The sequence below is a fragment of the Sciurus carolinensis genome, chromosome X (assembly GCF_902686445.1).
Source record: "Sciurus carolinensis chromosome X, mSciCar1.2, whole genome shotgun sequence".
In the NCBI taxonomy this organism is placed as follows: domain Eukaryota; kingdom Metazoa; phylum Chordata; class Mammalia; order Rodentia; family Sciuridae; genus Sciurus; species Sciurus carolinensis.
This window is the reverse complement of record NC_062232.1, coordinates 78,747,901-78,773,483: the sequence shown is the minus strand read 5'-3', so window position 1 is coordinate 78,773,483 and position 25,583 is coordinate 78,747,901. Positions and strand designations below refer to the sequence as shown.

General features: G+C 36.6%; 1 pseudogene; it reads right to left on the bottom strand.

The window, feature by feature from the left end:
* Positions 1-10,489: 10,489 nt before the first annotated feature.
* Positions 10,490-23,709, bottom strand: LOC124971556 (tripartite motif-containing protein 6-like; annotated as a pseudogene).
* Positions 23,710-25,583: the final 1,874 nt, after the last annotated feature.

Here is a 25,583-nt window from a genome sequence, read left to right as displayed (position 1 = left end):
GGGTCATGAGGGACAGAAGAACGAGGATAATTGAAATCCACTGATAATTCAAAAACCTAATTTTACCTAATAGTTGTAACCACCTCCTGGACAGAGCCCTTGAGTAGAATTGCTAATGAGAAGCATAATTGAGTGGTTTGAGTTCATCTGCTTTCAGTTTTCCTTTGCAGGTGCTAATGAACAGTGAAATGGTCAAAAGGCTGTCAGCCAAAGAAGCTGTAGGAGAAAAAGCAGGACATGGATAATCCAGAAACAGGCTAATCAACCTCAAAATGGTTGAGTTGACGGCAGTGAGGATCATCAAGTAAATACCACGAGGATGTATGTCATGAAACCAGATCTTCCCATTAAGAGTTTTCACATGTGCATATTCTAGTTTGGTTAACATGAATTATGGGATAGTCTTAGAAATTCTCCATACCATAGTGATTTTCATTGGCTTCAGTGATAGGCTATTTATTGTGAGAGCATAGCTAATCAACTGCAGGCTCCTCTGCTAAATATGACCAACAGGCTGCTTATGAGTCAGGATTCTGGCAGACATCTCTGCTTTTAGACCAATGGGAATGCTATTGACTCACTCCCATGCCTTTCTGGGAGAGAATATAAGCATTGCTGGTATCCAAATCATTTTTTAACTATTGCTCCAAATTCATGTTTTAGTAAACAGCATTTTGAAAGTATTGTTATGGTGAACATTTTGTGGTTTATGTTAAGCATTTGGTTTTCAAGAATTGTTCAAAATAAATGTTTTTATAGTGCAATTATTTTCGAGTATTACACAATAAACTCTAATATTTGTAACTAAAACTGTATCTATGTTTGATTAGTAATTAAGCTCTCAAATGGTTATGAAAGTAATTTCCTTTTATAAGGCTGTACTTCAGGACAAATTATTTGATACACTCACTAATATTCAGAACTTTGACTATATCTACATATGATTATTAATGCAGCTTTCTCTAGTGGTAAAGAAAGTGATTTCCATTTATGGCAGTAGTTTAAAACAAAGTACACTGTAAACTATCTGATATTTATTTGTAAATAAAACTGTATCTGCACATGAATATTATATTTTCCACAGCAATTGTGAGTAATCTCCACTTATAGTAGTCATTTCGAGTAAATGAGATTTTTAATCATTTTAATATCAACTGTTATTTCTTGATCTTGTCCTCTGATAGCATGTCCCTTTACCCGAATTGTGAGTGAAAGGGCAAACGAGCTAGTTTTATATAATGTGAGTCATTAAAGTTACTTGAATATCCTGGGCTACTCCCCACCTTTTTCTTAAAACCAAAGAAATAATTTTCAGTTCAATTATAGGTAACATTCACCAAATTCTGCTTAACTGAAAAATACAAGTCCCTAAATTTCTGCTTTAGTTAAAATTTTGGTGAATTATAGACCTATTCAATGTACTTTTGTGAAAAACAATGGCACAAATAAATGATTGTAAAAATTGTCCATATTGAAAACTTGCTGTGTGCCTGACATGATAGTGAGCGCTTTATACATCTTGACTCTTATAATATGGGCAAAACACTCATGGGGAAATGTTACTATTATATCTCTACACTATTATAGAGGAGAAATGGAAATTAAATTGTCAAAATGCATCTAGAACTCATAAGTGGTTGGGCCCAGATTTAAATCCAAGTAGTGGACTTGTGTATTCAACCTTTGTAATTCTCCATGCTGTATAGCTTCACTTAGGTTCCTGTTGCCTAAAGTATGTATTACTCTTTTTTAGGTACTCCAGGATGATCTTCCAACTTTCATCTCTGTTCATTTGTCAAGGGTCCTTGCATTGGAATAAGTCTGCCAACCTTCTATTTAGTACATTGATTTTGAATTACTTTCCATGTGTTTATCAACTTGATTTCTCCCTCAATTCATCGTTCCTGCCTTTTTATTTTTTAACCTTCAATTGGTGGCTTTGGTTCCCCCAATTGCCATGGATCTCTATTAAACAAACAAGCAAGCAAACAATGAGGAACTCATTGTAATACATTGCATTTGCAAAGCACTTTGCAATTTGCAAAGCACTTTCACATGCTTGCACTCATTTTGTTCTCACAGGTTTATTTGTTATTTTTTAATTATAAAAGTTATTCGAGTGTAGCAGGAGTCCTGGAGTGAGAGGCTAAGTTGTGATAATACCCACTGTGGATTCAAACATGTCCAGGCGTATCTAGGTGCCCAGCAGGGCAGACCCATCAGGGGTTTATTTATAAGAGGGCTTGAGAACTCTAATCTGAGCTATATTAACTGGACAAAATGAAATTGATATTTCCCCCAGCAGAAAGACCTCTCCTTGAGCTTTGGGAGAATAAGAGCCCTCTCTTGAACAAGACTTCAGGGAAGGAACTAACTTTGTGATGAGGTATTGTTGAGGTAAACTGAATTGATCAGGGGGAAAATATGGTCTGTACTGGAGAGGAAAGGGTGGTTGAGTAGAGCACATGTATCCACATGTGCTGTGCTGAAAGCTCAGGGTCAGGGTGGTAGTGCAAGGTTCTGATAGATAATAGGCCAAATAAAAGAGCTCTAGCATCAGAGTCATCCTAAGAACTTGAAAGCACAAGGCAGTGCTATTTATGGCTTAGTAATACACTGATGTACAAGTAAGGGCAGAGATGACTGTAGGAGTGGAATGGCAAAGCAACTAAGGCTACAACATTGTGGCTGACATCCAGAGGTGTTATGGAAGCAGTAGTTGCCACGAGGACACAGATCTGGAGCAGCAAAACCAGTGATGACAAATATCATGAGAAGGAAGCCATGTGAGTCACTCCCTGAACCTGCTCCACCCTCTTGAATCAGGAGGATAGGATTTCAGAGACTAAACTTTTGGAGGCTGAGCAATTGATTGGATTTTACTATTGTTGGGAATTAGACCAAACCTCTATTCCCTTACCCCCACCTCATTGGTAGATTCAATAGAATCTAAAGGTTATATACAATGTTATAGATATTTATTAATTTTCTATCACTACCAAGCCCAATCGTCCTAGACAAATCTGAATTCAATATATCACATCCCAATTTTCTGAAAACACAATTCTTGAATAGTTTCTCCCTACTATTAGTTATCCTCTCACCCACCCCATAACTTGTTTTATTAGTTCTTTATTTTACACAATTATGTATGTAAAACACTCTACTAGGCCATGTGGGGAATAGAAAGGGGGATATGTCATGGGAACTTTCAACATAGTGAAGGAGCCAGAAATGCTCCCAAATTATAAAATAGCATCCAAATTGTGGAGAAGTTCAGTAATAATACTGAGTAATGACATGAAATCTCTCATGTTCTAGGTTCTGATAGTAGAGGGGCTAGTTTATATTCTAGTCTGGTGGTATAGTCAGTATTAGTCCTGCCTGGATCAGAAAGCAGGAGAGATAGGTAGTTATATTCTTTGTTAAATTTCTTGCTACTTACATAAATGTCAAAAAATTTTGCTCTGTTGGGTAATCTTTATGCAAAAGATCTTAAATCCAAGGAACCCGTATTAAGCTGTGGCTTGGCATGGTGGAAAGAAGGGTAGGTCTGGCCTATGGCCTGTGGAGAGAGCATGGAGTATGGGAGCAAAGTTGGTATGTGAACCAAAGGATCCATATAAAGGCCTTCATCAAGGGAGTGGGGAAGAGAAATTAAAAGCAGGAGTAAAGCAATGTTACTGCAATCAGAAGGCTGTCAAATGGTGGAAACATGTTGAAAGGTGGGGTAAGAGAAGGGGTTCAGAAAAAAAAGAAAGAAAAGCCGGGCATGGTGGCACATGTAATCCCAGCGACTGGGGAGCTGAGGCAGGAGGATTACAAGTTTGAGGTGAGCCTCAGAAATATAGTGAGGCCCTAAACAACTTTGTGAGACCTCATTGCAAAATTAAGAAAAATAAAAAATAAAAAGGGCTGAGGATGTAGCTCAGTGGTAAAGAATCCCAGGGCTCAATTCCTAGCACCTACAAATAATTAGAAGATGTCCAGGAAATATTACCATTACATGTTAAAATATAGAGGCAGCAACATTTTTTTGTGTGCTAATTTTCTTTTTTTTTTTAAATTTATTTTATTGTAAACAAATGGGATATATCTTGTTTCTCTGTTCATGAAGTAGAGGGATACCATTTGTGTAATCATACATTTACCTAGGGTGATGGTGTTTGATTCATTCTGTTATTTTTTTCCTTCTCCCCACCCCTCCCACCCCTCTTTTCCCTCTATACAATCCCTCCTTCCTCCATTCTTGCCTCCCTTCCACCCCCCATTATGTGTCCTCATCCACTTATCAGCCACTTATCATTCGTCCTTTGGTTTTTTGAGATTGGCTTATCTCACTTAACATGATATTCTCCAATTTCATCCACTTGCCTGCAAATGCCATAATTTTATTATTCTTTATGGCTGAGTAATATTCCATTGTATATATATAGACCACAGTTTCTTTATCCATTCATCAATTGAAGGACATCTAGGTTGGTTCCACAATCTGGCTGTGGTGAATTGAGCAGCAATGAACATTGATGTGGCTGTATCTCTGTAGTATGCTGATTTTAAGTCCTTTGGGTATAGACCAAGGAGTGGGATAGCTGGGTGAAATGGTGGTTCCATTCCAAGTTTCTAAGGAATCTCCACACTGCTTTCCAGAGTGGCTGCACTAATTTGCAATCCCACCAGCAATGTATGAGTGTACCTTTCCCCCCACATCCTCCAGGCAGCAACATTTTGTGAGGCATCTGTGGCATTGCCTGTGGGCAGGAAAGGAGTTATTAAAGCACTAAGCCTGATAGATTCGATCTATGGTGCTGTTATTTTCCCCAATTATTTGGCCAAGTGATTTTAAGTCTTTTATTTCAGCACATTTAAATATCAAAAAGTACAATGTCTGCTCTGTAAAGATCTCTTTTGAGAAGGGTGATGTTATACTGAGCTGATCCTCCCAACTACAGGAAGACTGGAAGAAGAAAATTCTGATAGTGAATCAAGGGGGTGACCTATCCAAACGTTTCTTATGGGAGATACTTCCCATACAGCCCACTAGAAATGACAAAAATGAATAGGTGAGTGAATTTATGTGTGACAATCATATACCAAATGAAAACTAATGTCAATACTGGTGTTGGATAAAATATAATTTAAGAAAAAATATTTAATGGGATAAAACAAGTTTACATTGATTAAAAACCATAATAAAAATGAAGACATTTTAGCCATGAATTTTATGCACTAAAAACTAACATCAAAATTCATTAAGCATATGATGATGATGTTAGAAATAAAAAGAGAAATGGACAGAAACAGAATTACAAAAGCTTAACATACCATCATTAGCCTCTAACTATCAAGTAGATTAAAATATGGAGTTGTGAGTAAAAGAATATTGCATTAGAACATGTAATAGCAAGAAATTGGAAACATATATCAAGATACTATTGGCTAAATATATTATGTAATCCATACAATATACATTGTAAAGCCCTTAAAATAACGTGGTGTCTCTTTATATAATGGTATACAAAGATGACCTTGCTGTTTTATTAAATGAAGAGAAATCAGGTTAATATGTTTAAGATAATGCTATTTTTGTAAAAACAGGACAACACACTCTCTATGCATATACAAGTTCTCTATGTGAACCTGTAGAGAAATGGTGGCTAAAAGTCATTACCTCAGGAAAAGGATAAGAGATGCTGTCACTTTCTTACTCTCTGTATATCTAAATAGTTGACTTTTTTCTTTGTGTGCTTGTATTTTGTGTACATTAAGAACATAACTCTTAAAAAAAGATTTATATACAACTTAAGAAAAGCAATAACCATAGGGGCTGGGGAGATAGCTCAGTCGGTAAAGTGCTTGCATAAGACCATGGGTTCGATTCCCAGCACCACAAAAAAAAAAAAAAAAAGAAAGAAAGAAAAGAAAAGCAATAACCATAGACAAAATCAAAATATGAGTATCGAAGAATTTCTCCCAGGAAATTCTCTTGGCCTTTGCAGGTTTATAGGCATGTTTTCATACAATCCAGTCTATTCAAGTTCTTCAAAATGATTACAGTCATTTGGAGTAGAATTCAGTTTTTGTTCTGCTTTTTTGAGGGGAGAATTTCCTGCATATGTTTTGTGGGTGTTCAGCATCTGAATCGCTCTCTCTTTTTTTAAGTTTGAGGAACTCTCTATAGTGTGAGTATAAGGAGAAGGCAGGACTTGCCTTCCACTACAGGAACTGAAAAAGGTCAGATCCTTTCGATCTCTGCCTCCAACCCTAGGATATAAGTATATGGCCTAGGCCAAAGCCATCAATTCTCCCATTAGAGGCTTGGAATCTAAAACAAAGAAGCAGGAACAAGGAGGACTACCTTCTTGTGACAGTGGACGTTGACTGCAATAGTTAATATTCAGTGGTAGCAATTCCAGACTCTGCTTGACAGACTGTTCCCCTGGCATGATATAGGCTGCGGTGCTGACCCTATCCTCCTATAATTCCCACATTTGGGCTGATCCTCGGTCCTCAATCTTCCTAAGAATTCTGTGAAATAGCTGGTCTTCTTCTAGTAAGCTCCCTGTTTGTTTACATCAACCAGAATCATTTTCTGCTGCTTGAAATTAAGAACCCTCATGGTGTACCTCCTAAATATCTTTTACTGTTAGCATGACTATGATCCCAAAATGGAAGCAAGATATACGACCATTGCTTATAAATATAAATGAAAAATAACTATGTAAACTATTAGATTAAATTTGGTATTACATGGAAATAATCTATCATTACTACATAATGATTTCTCTAGGAATATACAGAGTTTTTTCTAAGACAAAATATATATATTAGTAATAGATTAAAAGAAATTTGTACTTCCATAGATGCATTAGGTAAAGTTTAATACTCATTCCTTCAATTCTGGATTACTTAATAATTAATAACCACTACCTGCAGCATCTTGTCATATAGATGAGTAAGACATAATCATCTACCTCATAGAGCCTATGGTCTAATAAGAACAAAGATGAATGGTGACATATATAAGATATAGTGTGTGAAATGCTTTGGTAGAGATTTGTACACATCACTCTGGTGGCATAAGAAAGTGACTCAACACAAATCAAAAGACTCAAGAAAGATGTCTTGAATAGGCAAATTTTGCTACAATCTGAGAGATTTATCTTTGAAAACAGATGGAGCACCTCATTCCTTGGCACTAAACATGATGCAAGAAGAATAGATGAAGATAAAGTTATATTATATGTGGTGGGAAAAGATAGAATAGCAGATTGCATTGCTTAAAAATTGCCCTTGCCCACTTGATTTTCTGGCTACCACCATAATCTAAGCCACTATAATCTTAAGAGTTAGTTGCCTAACTTCTTTCTGTTTGATCTTTTCCTCCTTTCTAATTTATTCTCTGCATAGCTGTAAAGTGAAGTTTAAGAACATAAATCAAATCATAGCACTCCACACCGAAAACCCTTACTGGCTCTCTGTTGCTTTTGGAGATCTAGGCTAAGATCTAACCTCCTCTTCAACCTCATTCATTTCATTTTGTCTGTTTCTCACTAACTCTAGTGACCGTGCTTTCCATTTTGTCCTTGAACATACCAGATTTTCTTTAAAAATTTTTAATTTGTTCTTTTTAGATATACATGACAGTAGAGTGTATTTTGACATGTTATACATACGTGGAGTATCACTTATTCTAATTAGGATCCCATTCTTGTGTTTGTACATGATGTGGATTTTCACTGGTTGTGTATTCATATATGAACCTAGGAAAGTTATATCCAATCCATTCTGTCTTTCCTACTCCTATTCCCCCTCCCTTCCCTTATCAAACTCTTTTCTAACTTTGATCCTTTAGATTATCGTTCCTATACCCCAGTTTTCCTCCAACCCCACAGTGCCCCTCAACTGCCTATATCTTTTACTTCCTGCCTCATTTTCATATATCAGGTTGTACCTCAGCAGTCATCTTGGTAAGACCTTAACTGACCATCCTCTTCCATTTACTTCTTGTCACCTATTTATTTTCATCATACAGTGAGTCTGTATAGTTCTTGTTTACTTGTTCATTTTCCTACTTCTCCATTAGAACTTGAACTCCTTGAGTGCACTGACTAGTGACTGGTATGTAGTAGCTTCTCAATAAATGTTTGTTGAATGAATATTTACATAGCAAAAGACTTTCTGTAAATAAATGAGAAAATACAAAGATCAAGTCAAAAAATACTTGTAATATATAAGCAATATTAACATCTAAAGGGTTAATATTGCTACACACATATAGAGCTGCTATGTATTAACAAAGTAAAAGAATAATAACCAAATTAAATGGGCACAAAGGATATGAACAGACAATTTATGGAAGAAGGGGTATAAGGAGTTCCTATACATATGAAAATATCTTCAACCAATTAATCTTAAGAATGGAATTTTAAAAATTTGATATTTTATTTTATTAGATTGAAAAAATATTGATACAAATTTTAATACCCAGTATCAACAGTCTCATTCTCTTTATCCAAGTGTAGATTGGTAAATCTTTCTGGAAGGCAATTTGATATCTTTTAAACTTAATTATCATATATATTTTGATCCAGTCTCTCCACTTTCAGAAATTTTTCCTATAAAACAAGAGTCTGTGCATATCCAAGGTTTTCTTTATCTTTAATTGTGTGCCTCAACAAAAGACTGGTTGATTATGTTATGGCAATATATACAATGTAATGGTATGGTAATACTATGAAGCACTTCTATATTTTAGTGGCTAGTAAGACTGCAGAATATGATCTTGAACTTTATCTTTGTGCTTTTTCTTCTTTTCATTTTCTAAACTTCCTGACCCTTTTCCTAGTCATTCAGAGACATCTGCATGGTTTGGAGGCAAATTGGCATAGTTATAACTAGAATTAATTTTTTGATTTTGGGTTTTCTTTGAGTCTGTGGAGAAATAAGAGGGAAGTCCCCTGGAAAGCAAAACTTTGAGTTCATGGCAATACAAAGCTCATAAAGAAATAAAAGGGGAAAGGATCCTGTCTATCCACTCAACTCCTAGTCCTGAGAAGAGATGAGATTAGAGTCACTTGGGCAGGAGACACTGTGTACAGCTAGGGCATGAAGGACAAGTTGTCGGAAGTGATCATAAATTAGAGACCGATAGACCAGACCCAGGGCATATGGATGATAGGAGAGAATCACATTGAATGACATCAAGTACTCTATTGGTGAGGACTGTGAGGGAGACAAAAGTTATATCAATACTATCAAACTAGTTGAGAGACTATGCCAAGGAGTCAAGGTTTCCTTTTTCTTTCTTTTTTTTTTTGAGATGAGTAATAAATTTTATTTAACCCCAAATATTTAAAATATAATCATTGCAACATATAAGCTTTTAATGAGATATTTGATATACTTTTCAGTGAAAATCCAGTGTTTATTTTACACTTACAACACATTTCAATTCAAATTATTCACTTTTGAAGCACTCAACAGCCCTGGTGGCTCTTGGCTTACAATGTTAGACAGCCAGCTTGATCTTTGTTTCCACCCTCACATCAACCTTGTAATTTCTTTTATAGTTAACTCAGAAAACACATAGTACAAAAGAAGAAGAAGAAGAAAAAGAAAAAACATCCTCTTCCTAAAAGTACATTCAGTATCTTTTTTCTTTGTATTTGTCTCCCATTCCAAGAGAAAAATATGTATGGGATGGATCACTTTCTTCTCACATCCCCACCTTATTTTTCTTTCTTTTTTTTTGAAATGTCAATTCACTTGGAAGGTATATTTATTTTTCATTTTTTTCTACCCTTAAATTTTTAAGGTCATGGCTGATGGTTGTGGTAGAGGTTATAGTTGAGGCTGAAGTTACAATCTCTTCCTTCAATGTGAACTTAAAGCCATAGAAATTACAATGGTTTGTATTTAGCACTCAAAATTCTTTATGTAATTACATAGTAATTTATTTGTTCATTACTGCATTTTATAAAAGAAATTACAAGAATGTAAAGTTACAGGCCAATTTCTTTCATAAACATAGATGAAAATAAAACCTAATTAAATATCTGCCTCTAACAATTAATAATACTTTATTTCAGAAATTTGTGATAGATTTAACAATGGAAACAAATCAATGTACTTATCCCTGATAACAGTAAAAATGACACACAGTTATCTTAATAATTACAGGATATCTGTTGAATTCATTTTTCATTCAATACAAAACTTGCAGCTAATTAATACAAGAGAATTTCTTAGATTTGGTCCGTGCATCAATAAAAAAAATTTCCATCTAATACCATGTATGCTTGATGATAAAATGTTGAAAGCTCCTCCAGCCTACTTTAACATCTGTCAAGGATGTTCACCATCATTTTTGGGTGACTATCCTGCTATTGAGTGAATAAATGCTCAACAGGAAAAGAGGGAGAACACAAAACAGATCAGAAAGGAGACTCAAATGCAGATGAGTCGCAGGGTGACAGGTACTACTCAGCTATGGGTGGGGGCAGCAGAATGTCAAAGAGCTTAGGAGATGCAGGGTCCTCGGGACTACACAGTAGAAAGGATTAAAGTATGGGCAAATGGCAGTAGGAAAGTAATATTTAGAGAGAGTGTAGATAGGTAAGCCATGATTCCTGACATTATAAAAGGAGACAGTGCCAGCCTTATAATCTAAAAAAACAAAAACAAAAACCAAAAATCCAGTGTGGTAAGGGGGCACAGCCCTAGAGAGGAGTATGGAAGTGGAAGAGTACTTGCAGGCTCTATCTTAATATTTATGCTGCAACCCAATCACCCAGTATCCATTCTGTGGTGGACTCTGAAGTAAGCATTCTGGTTGTTAGCAACCTGACTTGAAAGAGAATGGAATTACTGCATACCCCCAGGATCCAGGCAGTCTTACTGGTCACATCTATCTCTCAGTAGTATTTTCCTAAGGAGAAGAACTGAGAGCCCAGGTCACAACAGTCACAGTGTTCTTCCAGACAGGGAGGCCCAGACAGTTTAGCACCCATGAATCTCACCTGCCTCTGATTTTTAGACAAGATTTAGATTAGCCATGTGGGGATTCAGAGTCCTGTCCACCCAGGATCTCTAGACATCTGTCAACTCTCAAAACACCTGCAGCATCTTTTTCAGATCTGGAACTTGAAACATACTCTTCAGCTTGGTAGGGAGAGCTTGGGGCTTCCTTAGGGTCCAGAACTCATTCCCTTCCATGACATTACTCACAAACTGTAGTAGGTTCACTACTGAACCTTGGCATCAACTCTCCAGATCTGAAATTAGCTCTCCCAGTTACTGACTCTGGTGGATTAGTTCGCCCTCAGCTTTCTCTACAATACTCAAACCCTTCCTCTCTTCCTCCTCCAACTTCTTCAGTTCCCACTGCTCCTCTTTGTCCAGGATGCTTCGAAGCTGATTAAACTCTGTGTGGATCCTATGTCTCTCAGGCTCTATCTGATTCTTCCAGGATGCCCTCTTCTCTCTGATAACAGCTTTTAGCCTCTCAGCTTCCTGCTGCTCTTTCCTCAACTTCTTCAGTGACTCCAGGAACATTTCCTGGTACTCCTGGGCAACCTCCTCCATGAGAAATGTGTGGTGACCACAGTGTTCCTGAGAATGTTCACAAAGCCAGCAAATTAGCTTCCCATCCTCCTTACAGAAGAGCTGGAGTTCTCTGCATGGGGTGCACAAAGAATTACCTTCAGCTGCTTCCCCCGGCACAACACTACTTCTGAGTTATGTCATTTTTCACCTGAGAGAAAAAATTTTGCTTTAAGATCTTCCTGTGATCTTCATGCTCCTCATCCAGCAGCATTAGGCCCCAAGGAGCTGTGATTGTGGTTCAGTGGTAGAGCACTTGCCTAGCATACATGAGGCACTGGGTTCGATCTATAGTACCACGTAAAAATAAAGTAAAGTGGGGGATCCAAGATGGCAGACTAGAGGATGACTGCATCTCCCATCGCTCCAGAACTCAGGATTCAAGAAGAGGAGGTATTGAGAGACTTGGACCAACATAGAGCTGCAGGGTGAGCCTCTCCCACTGGGTTAAGCTCTGCCCCGGCGGCAGGCCCGGACAGTGGGTAGCTTCTCAGAGCAGGGCAGGGCAGCGAGAGTCTTCCCCAAGCAGCCCTGCTCCCTCCGGCGGCAGGCAGGATCCACAGCCAGCTTCTAGGAGCAGGCCCGCCCAGTGAGAGCTTTTCCGCACAGAGCCAACCCCAAGCCCCACACCCAGCAGCGGCCCTGGCCTGCAGGGGGCTTCTGGGACCAAGGCAGGACAGGGAGAGGCTTTCCCTGAGCAGCATGGCTCCCTCAGACGGGGGCAGGCCCTGTCTATACCCAGCTTCTAGGAGCAGGACCGCCCAGTGAGAGGATTTCCACGCAGAACCAGCCCCAGCCCTGGACCCAGTAGCGGGCTACGGGCAGCTTTCTTCAGAAGCACTGCATTATCAAGTTCCTCCAAGACTTCAGGCTACTGAAGGTGGGGAGGTGATATACTGGAAATCTACCGGGACACTATAAGCCAAAAGAGGAAATCTGCAATATCTCAGAGTCCCACTGATATCTGACCAATATGAGAAAACAAGGGAAGAAAATGTCCCAAACAAACCTAGATACTATATCAATAAAACCCAATGACAGCATGGCAGAAGAAATGTCAGAAAGGGAGTTCAGAATGTACATAATTAAAACAATCAGGGAAGCAAACGAGGAGATGAAAGAGCAAATGCAGTCATTGAAGGAAGAGATGAAAGAGCAAATGCAGGCATTAAATGATCTCACCAATCAACAGTTAAAAAAGAGCAAATACGGGAAGCAAAACATCATTTCAATAAAGAGTTAGACATACTGGAAAAAACAAACAAACAGAAATCCTTGAAATGAAGGAAACAATAAACCAAGTTAAAAACTCCATAGAAAGCATAACAAATAGGATAGAACACCTGGAAGACAGAACCCCAGACATTGAAGACAAAATATTTAATCTTGAAGAAAAAATTGACCACACAGAGAAGATGGTAAGAAATCATGAACAGAATCTACAAGAATTATGGGATATCATGAAAAGGCCAAATTTGAGAATTATTGGGATTGAGGAAGGCTTAGAGAAACAAACCAAAGGAATAAACAATCTATTCAATGAAATAATATCAGAAAATTTCCCAAATCTGAAGAATGAAATGGAAAACCAGATACAAGAGGCTTATAGGACTCCAAATATACAGAATTACAACAGACCCACACCAAGGCACATTATTATGAAAATACCTAACATACAAAATAAAGACAGAATTTTAAAGGCTGTGAGAGAAAAGAATCAAATTACATTTAGGGGGAAACCAATAAAAATATCAGCAGATTTTTCAATCCAGACCCTAAAAACTAGAAGGGCCTGGAACAACATTTGCCAAGCCCTGAAAGAAAACGGATGCCAACCAAGAATCTTATACCCAGCAAAACTTACTTTCAGATTTGACAACGAAATAAAATCCTTCCATGATAAACAAAAGCTAAAAGAATTTACAAAAAGAAAGCCAGCATTACAGAACATTCTCAGCAAAATATTCCATGAGGAAGAGATGAAAAACAATAATGCAAATCAGCAATGGGAGAAACTAGCCTAAAGGAACAACCAAATAAAGGAGAAACCAAATCATGTCAAAAAACAAAAATGAGTCAACTGACTGGGAATACAAATCATATCACAACAATAACCCTGAATGTTAATGGCCTGAACTCATCAATCAAAAGACATACACTGGCAGATTGGATTAAAAAGGGAAATCCAACAATATGCTGCCTGCAAGAGACTCATCTCATAGAAAGAGAAAACCACAGTCTAAAGGTGAAAGGATGGGAAAAAATATACCATGCATACGGACACAGCAAAAAAGCTGGAGTATACATCCTCATTTCAGATAATGTGGACTTCAAGCCAAAACTAGTCAGAAGGGATAAAGAAGGATGTTTCATACTGCTTAAGGGAAGCATAAATCTGCAAGACATAACAATCATAAATATCTATGCCCCGAACATTGGCTCATCCATGTACGTCAAACAAATCCTTCTCAATTCCAGAAATCGAATAGACCACAACACAATAGTACTAGGCGATTTTAACACACCTCTCTCACCACTGGAAAAATCTTCCAAACAAAAATTGAATAAAGAAACCATAGATCTCAACAACACAATCAATAATTTAGACTTAACAGACATATATAGAATATACCATCCAACAAAGAACGAATACACTTTCTTCTCAGTAGCACATGGATCCTTCTCTAAAATAGACCATATTTTATGCCACAAAGCTACTCTTAGCAAATACAAGAAGATAGGGATACTACCTTGTATTCTATCAGATCATAATGGATTGAAATTAGAAATAAATGACAGAATAAAAAACAGAACCTTCTCCAATACCTGGAGATTAAATAATATGCTATTATAGGATGAATGGATAACAGAAGACATCAGGAGGGAAATAAAAAAATTCTTAGAAGTAAACGAGAACAAAGACACATCATATCCATATCAAAATCTCTGGGACACTATGAAAGCAGTAGTTAGAGGAAGATTTATTTCATGGAGCACATTCAACAAAAGATGAAAAAATCAACAAATAAACGACTTAACACCAAAAGAAAAAGAAAGAAGAACAGAGCAACACCAAAGTAGTAGAAGACAGGAAATAGTTAAAATCAGAGCTGAAATCAATGAAATTGAAACAAAAGAAACAATCGAAAAAATTAACAAAATAAAGAGTTGGTTCTTCGAAAAAATAAACTAAATTGATAAACCCTTAGCCACACTAACAAAGAGAAAGAGGGAGAAAACTCAAATTACTAAAATTCAGAATGAACAAGGAAATGTCACTACAGACAGGAGTGAAATACAAAACATAATTAGAAGCTATTTTGAAAATCTATACTCCAACAAAACAGAAAACCTCGAAGACATCAAGAAGTTTCTAGAGACATATGAATTACCTAAACTGAACGAGGAGGACATACACAACTTAAATAAATCAATTTCAAGCAATGAAATAGAAGAGATCATCAAAAGCCTACCAACAAAGAAAAGTCCGGGACCAGATGGGTTCTCAGCCAAGTTCTACAAAACCTTTAAAGAAGAGTTCATTCCAATACTCCTCAAAGTATTCCATGAAATAGAAGAGGAGGGAACCCTCCCAAACTCATTCTATGAAGCCAATATCACCCTGATACCTAAACCAGACAGAGACACATCGAGGAAAGAAAATTTCAGACCAATATCCTTAATGAACATCGACACAAAAATTCTCAACAAAATTTTAGCAAATCGTATAGAAAAATATATTAAAAAGATAGTGCATGCACCACTATCAAGTGGGTTTTATCCCAGGGATGCAAGGTTGGTTCAATATCCAGAAATCAATAAATGTCATTCACCATATCAACAGACTTAAAGTCAAGAATCACATGATTATTTCAATAGATGCAGAAAAAGCATTCGCTAAAATACAGCATCCCTTCATGCTCAAAACACTAGAAAAAATAGGGATAGTGGGAACATTCCTTAACATTGTAAAGGCTATCTATGCTAAGCCCATGGCCAATATCATTCTAAATGGTGAAAAACTGAAAGCATTCCCCCTAAAAACTGGAACAAGGCAGGGATGCCCTCTTTCAACACTTCTATTCAACATTGTCCTTGAAACCCTAGCCAGAGCAATTAGACAAACCAAAGAAATTAAAGGGATATGAATTGGAAAAGAAGAACTCAAACTATCCCTGTTCACTGATGACATGATTATAATTTTAGAGGAACCCGGAAATTCCACTAGAAAACTTTTAGAACTCATAAGTGAATTCAGTAATGTAGCAGGTTACAAAATCAATGCTCATAAATCCAATGCATTTGTATACATAAGTAATGAATCTTTAGAAAGAGAAGTTAGGAAAACTACCCCATTCATAATAGCCTCGAAAAAAATAAAATACTGGGAATCAATCTCACAAAAGAGGTGAAAGACCTCTACAATGAGAACTACAGAACACTAAAGAAAGAAATTAAAGAAGACCTTAGAAGATGGAAAGATCTCCCATGTTCTTGGATAGGAAGAATTAATATTGTCAAAATGGCCATACTACCAAAAGTGCTATACAGATTTAATGCAATTCCAATTAAAATCCCAATGACATACCTTACAGAAATAGAGCAAGCAATCATGAAATTCATCTGGAAGAATAAGAAACCCAGAATAGCTAAAGCAATCCTTAGCAGAAAGAGCAAAGCAGTGGGTATCGCAATACCAGATCTTCAACTCTACTACAAAGCAATAGTAACAAAAACGGCATGGTATTGGTACCAAAATAGACAGGTAGATATATGGTACAGAATAGAGGACATGGACACAAACCCAAATAAATACAATTTTCTCATACTAGACAAAGGGGCCAAGAATATGCAATGGAGAAAAGATAGCCTCTTCAACAATTGGTGCTTGGAAAACTGGAAATCCATATGCAACAGAATGAAATTAAACCCCTATCTTTCACCCTGCACAAAACTCAACTCAAAATGGATCAAGGACCTTGGAATCAGACCAGAGATCCTTCATCTTGTAGAAGAAAAAGTAGGTCCAAATCTTCAACATGTTGGCGTAGGATCAGACTTCCTTAACAGGACTCCCATAGTACAAGAAATAAAAGCAAGAATCAACAACTGGGATAGATTCAAACTAAAAAGCTTTCTCTCAGCAAAGGAAACTATCAGTAATGTGAAGAAAGAGCCTACAGAGTGGGAGAATATCTTTGCCACTCATACTTCAGGTAGAGCACTAATTTCCAGAATATATAAAGAACTCAAAAAACTCTACACCAAGAATACAAATAATCCAATCAACAAATGGGCTAAGGAAATGAACAGATGCTTCACAGAAGATCTACAAGCAATCAGCAGATATATGAAAAAATGTTCAACATCTCTAGTAATAAGAGAAATGCAAATCAAAACTACCCTAAGGTTCCATCTCACCCCAATTAGAATGGCAATTATGAAGAACACAAGCAACGACCGGTGTTGGTGAGGTTGTGGGGGAAAAAGATACACTCATACATTGCTGGTGGGGTTGCAAATAGTGCAGCCACTCTGGAAAGCAGTATGGAGATTCCTCAGAAAGCTTGGAATGGAACCACCATTTGACCCAGCTATCCCACTCCTTGGCCTATACCCAAAGGACTTAAAATCAGCCCACTACAGAGATACAGTCACATCAATGTTCATAGCTGCTCAATTCACAATAGCCAGACTGTGGAACCAACCTAGATGTCCTTCAATTGATGAATGGATAAAGAAACTGTGGTATATATATACAATGGAATATTACTCAGTCATAAAGAATGATAAAATTATGGCATTTGCAGGCAAATGGATGAGATTGGAGAATATCATGCTAAGTGAGATAAGCCAATCTCAAAAAACCAAAGGACGAATGATCTGGCTGATAAGTGGATGATGACACATAATGGGGGTGGGAGGGGTTAGGGTTAGGGTTAGGGTTAGGGAGGGGGGCAAGAATGGAGGAAGGAAGGACTATATAGAGGGAAAATAAGGGTGGGAGGGGTGGGGGGAAGGGAAAAAATAACGGAATGAATCAACCAACATCACCCTATGTAAATTTATGATTGCACAAATGGTATGCCTTTACTCCATGTACAAAGAGAGAAACAACATGTATCCCATTTGTTTACAATTAAAAAAATTAAGTAAAGGTATTATGTCCTTCTACAACTAAAAATATTTTTTTTAAAAAGAACTAGGCCCTGAGCCTTTCTGGGCCTCATTCAAACTATCCTTGTGAATATTTCTCCTTGACAATAGTCCCAGACTCTGGTAAGTCTCCCAAAGCAGAGAGAGCATGGTGGCATAGTAGGAAAGCCCTGCTATTAATTCTCTGGTGGGACTGGACAATGGTAGAATAATCTACTTTTGTGATTGATAAATACATATGGATATAGATTTATATATAGATAGAGATATGGATATGTATATTAAACTGTTAAGAGTGAATGAGATAAAGTGGAAAGATCTTATTTTTCTATTATATTTTTGTATTGTTTGACATTTTAAATAAGAAGCAAAAATAACCGTCATAATAAAAATGCCTCTCATAAAGAACAGAAAAATCTACTAGGTAATGCAAATGCTGCATTTTATCTGACTTGTTGATAAGGAGAATAAATTAGGCATTCCTTCTGAAGCACTTAATTCTTCAGCAATTATTTATTAATGTCACTACATATAGAATGTCCAGTCACTTGGTGGCAGAACAACTTTAAAACCAAGCAGGGTACAGTGGGAAACAATTATCTACTCAAAATATCTACCAAAATATGTTTACCAAATATATATCAGCACAGCTCTCTTAGTTCCCCATCCTTAAGTTCTTTTTGTTTGTGGCTATATTTTTCTTACATGTTTTTTTAGTCAGTTCTTTTGCTACTGTGACCAAAATACCTGACAAGAACAATTTTAGAGAAGGAAACATTCATTTTGGGGCTCACGGTTTCAGAGGTCTCAGTCCATAGAGAGCTGGCTCTATTCCTTGGGGCTTGAGTTAAGGTTGAATGAACATCATGGTGTAAGAGTGTGGCAGAGGGAAGCAGCTCACATGGTCATCAGAAAGCAGAGAGAGAGAGAGAGAGAGACTTCACTCACCCAGATACAAAATATATATCCCAAGGCATGCCCCCAATGACCCACTCCCTCTAGCCACACCCTACCTGCCTTTAGTTACCACTCAGTTAATCTATCAGGGGATTAATTCACTGATTGGTTTAAGGTTCTCATAACCCGATCATTTCACCGCTAAACCTTCTTGCATTGTCTCACACATGAGCTTCTGGGGAAACCTCATATTTAAACCATAACACATGTTTTTATAGTGCTCATTTGGGGGACCTCTGCTTATACCCTTGAAGAATATCTCCTATGGGATTTACCTTCTTGTCATAAGTAACTAGAAAGATGTGCAAAATATATGATGTAACTCTTTTCTGACATTGGGCAACAGGTTATACAGGATGTTGAGCCCTGAGAGGAGAGAAAGAAATGAGAAAAACCTTACATTCTCCATGATTTTCTGCTGGAGACGCCTTCTGGATGGTGATAACAGAGGGAGGGAATACTCACTGAGTTGAGGAGACAGAGATTGGGATTCAGGGAGGCCAGTGCAACTAGAACTTACGAGGCAGACTATTGGAGAGAAGGGAATTTACAGAGAAATGGCTCTAAAAATCTACACAGGATTCTCCCTTAGTCTTTGACTGAAACCAATCTGAGTGTATATAGATTAATACTCCTTCAGGTTGGGCAAGAAACAACTGTTATGGAAAGTACAATTACCCAGAAGCTGTGAACCAGTTTCAAGAGTTCACACAGGTCTGGGAATAATTTTGGTTCCAACAGGCCAGAAGGGAGAGACAGGGTTTTGAATGCCTAAGGCATTTGGTAGGGATCTCAGAAGATAATACCCTAGTACTGGGGCTAAAAGAAAGGCTTAAGTACAAGTTCCATAAGCATTAAGATGAAGTCTTGCACTTTTTAAAGAAATATTATAAATTCTAGCCATTGACAACATAAAATTTACAATATCTGCCACTCAGTAAAATAATTGTTATACATGTGAAGAAGCAGGAAAATGTGGCCCATAGGCAGAAAGAAAACAGATCCTGAAATGAGACATGATGGAATTTGCCAACATGGATATTAAAAGAGCTACATACATTTCATAGCACTTATGGAGTTAAAAAACAAAATAAACCAAACCATAAACAAAATGAGAAGAGAAATACAAGATGTAAAAAGACCACACAGACTTATAGAAATGAAAAATACAGTATCTGAATGAAAATTTCCTTATGTGGGATTGATAGCCTTAGACATTGCAGAAGAAAAGTTCAGTGACCTTGAAGACATAGTAATAAAAACTTTGCAAACTGAAGCATAGATCAGGGGAAAAACACTAAAACTTTTTTTTTTTTTTTTTAAAAAGGAGCCTCAGTTACCATATCAAGTAGTCTAACTTGTAATTGGAGTGCTAGAAATCCCTAGGGAGAAGAAAAATATTTGAAGAAAAGAGCAGCCAAACATTTTCTAAATGTGGTGAAAACTGCAAATGCACACATCCAGGATGCTCAACAAACTCAAAGCAGGATAAATGAAGTGGCCACTTGTTTTATTGTTCCCTGAATGCTGACGTATGAAAGGGCTTTTATTTTGAGTTCTTGGTTCTATATTGCCTTGTTTCTGGTTCCCTGAGCTAGTATCTTTTCTGATTTCTTAAAACTGACTGCCATCTGGACCAAAGGAATGAAAATGTCCATGTCCACAAAGGGAAAGAGTGAAAATTAGCAAAACTCCACTTTGTCTCCCCTGGATCTCTCCATTCAGGTAGGAGGTCTCTACAATCTCTACCTATCATTATGTCACTGGACTTTGGTGCTTCAAATAAGTCCCTTGGGCCGTAGCAATGACTTTGTGTTGTTAGGTATTTTTTATAGTATGCCTCCTAAGATTGCTACTCTAATTTTATTGAAATATTTTGTTTTGTTTTTGATTCTCGAGACTGAACCCAGGGGACTTTTACTAGTGAGCCACATCCCCACCTCTTTCTATTTTTTCTTTTGATACAGGATTTCACTAAGTTGCTGAGGGTCTTGCTAAGTTGCTGAGGCTGGCTTTGAACTTCTGATCTTCCTGCTTCAACCTACCACATTGCTGGGATTACAGGCGTGCACCACCGTGGAATACTTTGAATAATAATGATAAAATTATGGCGTTTGCAGGCAAATGGATGAAATTGGAGAATATCATGCTAAGTGAGATAAACCAATCTCAAAAAACTAAAGGACGAATGATCTCACTGATAAGCAGATGAGGACATAAAATGGGGGGTGGGAGGGGTTAGCGTTAGGGTTAGGGTTAAGTTTGGGGTTAGGGTTAAGGAGGGTGGCAAGAATGGACGAAGGAAAAGAGTGGTGGGAGGGGTGGGGGGGAAGGAAAAAAAATAACAGAATGAATCAAACAACATTACCCTATGTAAATTTATGATTACACAAATGGTGTGCCTTGACTCCATGTACAAACAGAGAAACAACATGTATCCTATTTGTTTACAATAATAAATAAATAAATAAATAAATAAAAATAAGGCAAAAAAAAAAAAAAAAAACAAAAAACCGTGAGCTGGTCAAGGTGGCACAGCCCAGCTACTCCAGAGGCTAAGGCTGAGAATCTCAAGTTCAAGGCAGCCTCAGCAATTTAGTGAGATTCTGTCTCAAAATAAAATGTTAAAGAGGTCTGGGGATGTGGCTCAGTGGTGGAGTGCTTGCCTACCATGCATGAGGCCCTGGGTTCAATCCTAATACTGAAAATCATCATCATCATCATAATTCATGTCTACTCCCTGAGTGTCTATTTTGTGTCTTGCCACATAAACCAGTCAATGGGTATAGCCTTATGAATTGATTAGACGAATGATCTTCAAACTCTAGCATGCATCAAAATTATTTGGAGAGTTGATAAATCACAGACTGCTGAATCCCATCCCCAAAGTTCATTACATCTGAGTTAAAGCCTGATAGTTTGCATTTCTAACAAGTTCCCAGGTGATGCTGATGTTGCTTGTACTCCAACCACAAAGTGACAATAAATGTATTAGACTATATTTGTGAAATTTCAACGATCATGAAACGGTACATGTCTCAAGTCTCTACTTCTACATCTTCCATATAGAGATTCATTCCCCCCCCCAATAATAGCTCTTCTTTCTAAAATGCATTTCATATCCTTTCTATATATCTTAATGAAACTTGTCATAGCCTTTCTTTTTTGCAAGTTTTAAAAATTGATGTGTTAATCTTGAATACTAGATTGTTTTTGAAGGTATAAGTCAATTTTGAAGCCATATACATTATGGTCAATGTTCAACAAATGGGTGTTGATAGAAACAGTGAACATGCATGGCAGAGAATGGCTGTAGAACTAGTTTTCAAAAGCCAGACCAATTAACAAATTGATATTTTTCCAAATATGTATCACAATGTGTGTATTCCTATTTAGAGAAATTGTTTACTATAAAATGACAACTTGGTGATGGAAATGGACACAAAACTGAAAAAAATCTGTTTCTGCTACTTTATATGCACAAGGTCAAAGAAGTGTTACATAAAATTTGTGTCCTTGAATTAAGAAGAATAACTTAAACAAGAGTTTTCTAATTATTCTTCACTTTTAGTCCTAATTATTGTTAGTGGCACATTATAACTGCTGGGAAAGGTCAGATATTTTCCCAACAACTCCATCTTCTAGAAGGAATAACTCTCTAACAAGGGTAAAGAACACATAATTCTCAAGTGAGAGTTTTTTTGGTGTAAGAAACAAAGAAGTAAAAGTTTAAGGTTCAGGTGTACTCACATAAAAGGTATGTGGGAAGAGGAACCCTTTCCAAGTTGAGGGCCCCCATACTTCTGTTCCTGTAAATCCAAATAAACATATAAGGTCAGTATCTAAAGGTACAGGAGGCAGCTTAACCAATGACTTTAAGATTGTCAGGGAAGATTTCTATTTGTCTGTTCTCTTACTATCAGAGTGGGGGCAAAGGCAAGGGTGGGGTCAAGGAATAGTTCCTAGAAAAAGGACTCTGAAGTCCTTTGCTTCCTAAGACTTGGATAAATAGAGCCATCTTCATTCATACATGGTCCAGCCTAATTTACCCTGAGACTATGGAGATATTTGAGACCGTAGCTCTAGCTAGAAGGCAGCATTGATTTGGCAGTGTCTTCACTGTGCTATATATTCTTCTCAGGAACCTGTTACAGGACAAGCAGCATGACAGAATCTAAAGATTCAAAGAATTGGGATTCTAGCCACCTCATTTCCCATGTGCTGTGACTAACATATGTGTCCTGTGATATATTCAATTATACTTAGGGATGAAGTCTGTTTCATGCAAAGTACCTGATTATAAACAATTCAATAGATAAATTTTTTTGTAAAAATGAAATAATATCATGTTTGAATATGCAAAAAGTTTTGAGGAATTTCATGGTCATGCTATTTCTGTTCCAAAGTCTGAGTTTTGTAACAGATATAATTATCACAGTAACAAGCTGGATCATTTTTCCTAGTATATTGTTTTCTCTATTATTGTTTTTCCATGGAAGACATAGTTCTTTTTCTCTTTCTCCATCTTTTACATTTATTTTTGACATAGCTCCTCTCAAAAGTCTCCTCTTTGTTTCCATAAAGTTCTCTACCAGTCAACATTTTGGTATTACTAAGAGTTACTTTATCATTAGTGCCAGCTTATCAATAAAACCATTTTCATGAGCAAGTCTAAATGATCCTGTATTATTGTAAAAGAGCACAGTTGGAATAAATTATAATTACATTTCTTTTATACTGAAATGAAAGGTCATTTCCTCAGGTCTTTACTCACACTGAACTATTAAACATGTATTCTAATAAGCTACATTCAACTTTTTTAATACACCATCTTTATTGGTTTCTTTCTATCCTCCATTTCATTTACTGATGTGCATTTCTGTTTATGCCAGCATCCTCTAATAATGCCATGACTTGCTCAGCAAAATCCTACCACTTTTTTGGCGACTGACCAAGCTTACACAATGTGCTCTCACATAAAAGCTTCCTCATCGCGAACTGCTATGTGAACTATTTTGGTAGGGATTTATAATGCTGCTTTGTAATTAAATGAATGAAAATTAAGGATCCAATTTCAAATTAGCTTGTACAAAGTCATTATCTATCATTCTGACCAGAAGAGCAGTAGGCTCTATATCATTTGAATAATACACTAGTGGGAAAGTCTTGTCACTTATCCTAAGTCTTAATATCATATTCATATTTGAACATAGTCTAATTATATTTAATAAAATGTAGGGATATATAAAAAGCACAAATCGCTTATGAAGATTCATTTCTTAAACTAAGATAGCATCTAAAGGCTTCCATGTAATTTACTAAATAAAAATACTACTGTAATTTAACTTAAAGCATTTGGAATGAGCTTATCATCATGCATTTTTGAGGGAAACATATTTCTGAAGGTTTAAAAATGTTTAGTGATTAACTTGGAGTTTTTTAAATTGCAAAAATTCAAGTGTGCTTGTTTTATGATTCTTTCTAATAAAAATACCAAAAAGCAATTAATCACTCATGGATATAAATATAAAAATGAATCATTTTCCTAAAGCATACTACTCTGATGTGAAGTGAGACCCAAAACACATGCTCCCTGATAAGCTCGATGAAATCTTATAGTACCTTCTTTTGAATAGGGTTTATTAAGCATAAATTAAAAGTAGCTGAGTGACAATCACAGTTAGACGATTTCCCCAAATGTTAATTTTGAAAACCCATGAATATATACAATCAATGTTATTTAAAAAATAGTAGGACCTGCATTAGTACTGGGTTATAAATCCAGAAATGTATCCTTTTGCCATTGATACATGTGAGCGCACACACACACACACAGAACTTCTTGACAACTGAAAGGAATTCACCAGTGATCAGTTACCAGTGATCAGTAGTTAAGGTAACAGATAGTTAAGGGAGTGTTAATAAATCCTATTTCCCACACACTTTCAACTGGAATTTGATCCCAGAAGAATGAAAAAGAAGCAAATATGTCAAACTATAATGAGAGTAAAATTAATACTCAGAGTAGCTCTGTCTCTCTGTCACCTGGTCCTGCTGATCATGTCATTGACCATGTCTATTGACAAGTAGTATGTCTATCTGCACTTTAAATATAGGAAGTTGTGTGGCTCTATGGACTTGGACATGCTCACCTCTGCTTCAGAAGCAGTTTTATTGGGACTATTTAACAATGTCCATGATTATAATATTATAATTTGGATATATTATTATATTCTAAACAGAGGAAACTTCTTAATCATCTTGTATACAAATACATGTGGAATCTTTCTCTTAACTACCCAAATTTAGAACTCAAGTGAATCTATTCTCTTCAAAAAACTTACAACTTTTATATTAGAAAGTAGGAGAAAAGAACACAACTAAGCAATTATAGAATCCATCAAAGTCAACACATTTCTATTATAAAATCTGTAGGCTTAAATATGGGTCTCCCTATTAGATAAGTTTTAAAGTCCTTACTAAGCCTCTTTTCTCATACTATGCAATATGATTAAATCATTCAGAGAAAGTTTCTGGTGGTTTGACTTCTTCCCTCAAGACAGATGGAAAAGCCTTGAAAAAATTATTAATTTCTACATTTGCTTACTTTAGGTCAATTTGTTGAATTCACATTTATGAAGAAAGTAAAACAAGAAAATATGAATGTAGTGTATATCCTTCTCTCATTTTAATACATAACTTTACTGATTTAAAATCCAACTTTCCTGTGTAAAAAGAGTACATATTGAGTCTGATATGATTACAGGGAAAATGCTGACATTTTGTGGTTTATTTTTTAAAAATGGACATGTTATTTAGGAAATCACCTCTTCCTGGGTTATATAAATGCTAATATGACCCCAACA